The 3781-nt window shown below is 40.3% G+C and overlaps 1 pseudogene; it reads right to left on the bottom strand.

Annotated features, from left to right (window-relative positions):
* Nucleotides 1-1903: 1903 nt before the first annotated feature.
* On the bottom strand, nt 1904-2536 carry LOC103268906 (annotated as a pseudogene).
* Nucleotides 2537-3781: the final 1245 nt, after the last annotated feature.

Here is a 3781-nt window from a genome sequence, read left to right on the forward strand (position 1 = left end):
CAGTGCTGACAGTACATTATCAATGTGATAAGATGAGCAAGTATTATTTTTGCAGATGTGGAAAAAATAAAAACGGAATCTCTGGGGCCTGACTGGCAATAATCATATTTGACTTTGGTAACAACTGAATTTGAAGGTACAGCTGCCTCCTGTGTTCCTTACCTTTGCAGCTCGACTGGGGCTGATTCAGATTCTTGTCAAATCTGCTTAGGTTATTTATTGAAAATCTTTCTTTTTCACTGCTCATGTTTCCAGGGGTTCAGGCACTAAGGATAATTTTTCTATTACAAAATAGTCAATAAACTGACTTCAGCTGACTTTTTCCACTCACGACAGCAGTCAATTTTCAGCTCTTCTGGGGATGTTTATCTAGTTGCCTTTTTTATCTAGTTTATCTAGTGTCAGGCCATTTGATGACTTCCATCTGCTGCTGGTCTTTGGGGTCTTTATCTTTCTCATTACCACCTCCACCATAGGGTCACAAGAACATGGAAGGAACTGGCAGAAAATCAGTTTACTTTCTTATTTTTAGAAACTTTGAAAAAAATGTCTGTTGGGAACTGAGGTGGAAAGAAACAATTGATTCTACTGGGTCATAAAGAATTATCTGACACCTATTTCTTTATCTTTTTTCCCCCCTGTCTTCTCCATCCTTATATATAACGGAGAACTGAGTTGGTGTTCCAGGAAATCCTCTGGATTTGTAATATCAAGTGATGTCTACTGTGTCAACCTACACAGTAAATGTGGTAGGCAGGTTAAAAAAACCCAAGAAAACAAAACAAAAACGGAACACGGAAAAGCTCCCAGATGATCAGTTTAAGTGCTTCTATCTACATTTCGTAGTTAAGTCAAAATGGAGGGGTTTTCTCTACCAATCAGTGGTATAGTAGTATTCATAAATGTCATGATTCATACAGATATCTGAAACTGCTCCTGCTTTTGCATTAATCTCTATTGAGAAACTGTCTAGACCTCAGATTTCCCAATCACAAACTAAATGGCTACAGAAGTTTGAACTTTCAGTCACACACTAATGAATGATCCTTTCATTACCACCACCACCTGTCTGTCTTGTCTTGGTGTTCCCATGCAAATATGGAATCTAAAGGAAATAATAGCCACTGAACAGTCAGGATGATTGAATATACATGCTCCAAAGACCAAGGCTACTGTCTTTGCTGTATTGGCATGCATGTTTTATGTACTTAGGAGGATTGATAGGGGAAAAGAGCCTTCATAAGGACACTAGGAGATAAGAGTCATAAAGTTAAAAGAATAATTTTCTTTTTTGATTAAAGGAATAAAACATTTAATTTTAAAAATTCTAATATGCTTTTTTTTTTTTTGAGTTGGAGTCTCACTCTGTCGCCCAGACTGGAGTGCAGTGGCCGCTCCCAGCCACCGCAGCCTCGACCTGCTGGGCTCCGGCGATCCTTCCGCCTCAGCCTTCCGAGTAGCTGGAATTACAGGCGTGTGCTACTATGCCCGGCTGATTTTTTGTTTTATTGTAGAGATGAGGTCTCGCCAAGTTGCCCAGGCGGGTCTTGAACCCGCGGGCTCAGGCAATCCACTCACCTCAGCCTCCCAAAGGCACGGGATTACAGGCTGAGCCACCGAGCCCGCTCTCTAATATGCTTTAAATGAAAGTTCCTGTCCATTAAGAACCCACAGAGTGCCAGGCACTGCACAAAACATAAGAAAGACTTTGTTCATGCTCTTTTAGAGCAAAATTGACAGTTCTGTTGCATTTTGCATGATGCTGATATATTAGATCTAATGTCATAAAATGACCAAGATCTTCAAGACTTGCTCAAGAAAGAAGTTTTCAATCCAGAGTAGAAGTAGATCATGCAGGTTAATGCAGAAGTTAACTGGTGAAGTCAGTCAACTGTTATTACACTCAATGTCCTCTCCCTCTGAAACTTCCTCTTCTTCCTCCTCTGAAACCGCCACCTCCTCTTCCACCTCTAAAACCTCCATCTCTACCACCACCTCTGCAGCTCCCTCCTCAGCTTCCCCTGCCACCACCTCTTGGAGGTCCTTTCTCACCTGGAGGTTGAGGTAAAAACCTCTGCAGTGGCAGTAGCTTATATAGATCTATATAAAACTTCTGTAGTTTTTTTAAGGGTGATGCTTTCATGTTTTCTAACAATTTAACTAAAAAATAAAAATCTCTAAGCTGTCCAAATATTTCATCTACTTTTCCAATTTGTTCTTTGTTCTCTAAATAAACAGGACCATTGAAATAGGGGACCTTATTTTCATCTGTGGTACATTTACAAACTATGTTGTCTTCACAGGGATGCAGGAACTCTCCTAATAAAATAACACGCTCTGGAGGTCCTTGGTCTTGGCCTTTGTTAAAGCCTCCGTGGCCACCCCCTCATCCAAATCCTTCTCTACTGCCGCCTCTGAAATTGCCACCACCTCTGCCTCCCACTCGGAAGTAGTTGTTGCTGCCGCTGCCACGGTTAAAGCCACCACCTTCACCGCCTCCATTAAAGCCTCCATGCCCTCTGCCTCGAAAAGACATTCGCTCTCCTACCTTTAACCACTTGTCTACAACTTGCCTAGTGATGAGCAGTGGAAATGACATACAATAAAAGAATAATTTTCATATTGTAATGGACTACTTACTAGTTTATAGACCTGGAGTAAGTCATTGACACATCTTGCTGAGAAACTCAAAGTTTTGGAAGGTTAAAAATGCCTGTTCTTCATCTCTTGCAGAGTTGGTGTGAGGAATAAATGGATAATAATGTAATTGGGTCTTGCCAGGTGTGACTGGTACTTAATGGATATTCAGTAAATGTTTGTAGATTTTGAATGAGGGCTGTAAATGATCTGGCTTCAACAGGTTTAGGAATTTGAGGGTCAAGCCTAGATATTAATTTTGGAGTAGCTAGGAATTCAAGGAATTAATAGGGGAAGAAGGTACTGTATTTATACTATAAGAAGAATGTTCTAAGTCACACCCAGAGTTTTCTTTATCCCAGTCTTCTGTCATTTTTGATGAACAGTAGGAGTACTTTTCTGGGACTCAGATACTCCATTAAACCCAAAGCACAGGAAAGGAAGAAAGAGTTCTGGTTGAAATGAAAAGCTGAGTCTTCACACGTGTACCAGGATAGGTCAATAGTCCTACTTATCAGGTCCTCCAAACAGCACATTAGAAAACAGAAGAATATAAGCTTCATGAGAGAGGGGAGTTTTGTGCAATTTTCCCACTGCTGTATCTCCAGTGCCTATGACAAAGCCTGACAAATAGTAGGAGCCCATTACATGTGTTGTATGGATGAATAAGTGCTCACATTTATTATTCCAGATAGGACATCATAACTAACACCTTACATCATAACTAATACCTTTATATCATAATGAATATTTTGCTTTGTGGTATAATTGCCATGGAATGGAAATATGGAATCTAGATAAGGCACGGGTATGAGAGAAAGAAAAATTTACAGTGGTTCCAAAATCACAACCACACAAAGAAAATTAGATTGGTAAGTCCTCCCAAATTGGCTCAAGTTCAGGAGAAGAAAAAAAAAGTTAATTGCCATGGGATTTTCTGTAACATATTACTGGGACAAGATTAACAGCTATGTATTTTACTGACGGTAAGTCTACATTTATTTATTTATTTGTTTGTTTATTTTTTTATTTTTGGGTTGGAGTCTCACCCAGGCTGGAGTGCAGTGGCACGCTCATGGTCACCCCAGCATCGACCTGCTGGGCTCTGGTGATCCTTCCGCCTCAACCTTCCAAGTAGCCAGAA

Source organism: Carlito syrichta, unplaced genomic scaffold (genome assembly GCF_000164805.1).
Source record: "Carlito syrichta isolate Samal-C Ts95f unplaced genomic scaffold, Tarsius_syrichta-2.0.1 Scaffold308971, whole genome shotgun sequence".
In the NCBI taxonomy this organism is placed as follows: Eukaryota; Metazoa; Chordata; class Mammalia; order Primates; family Tarsiidae; genus Carlito; species Carlito syrichta.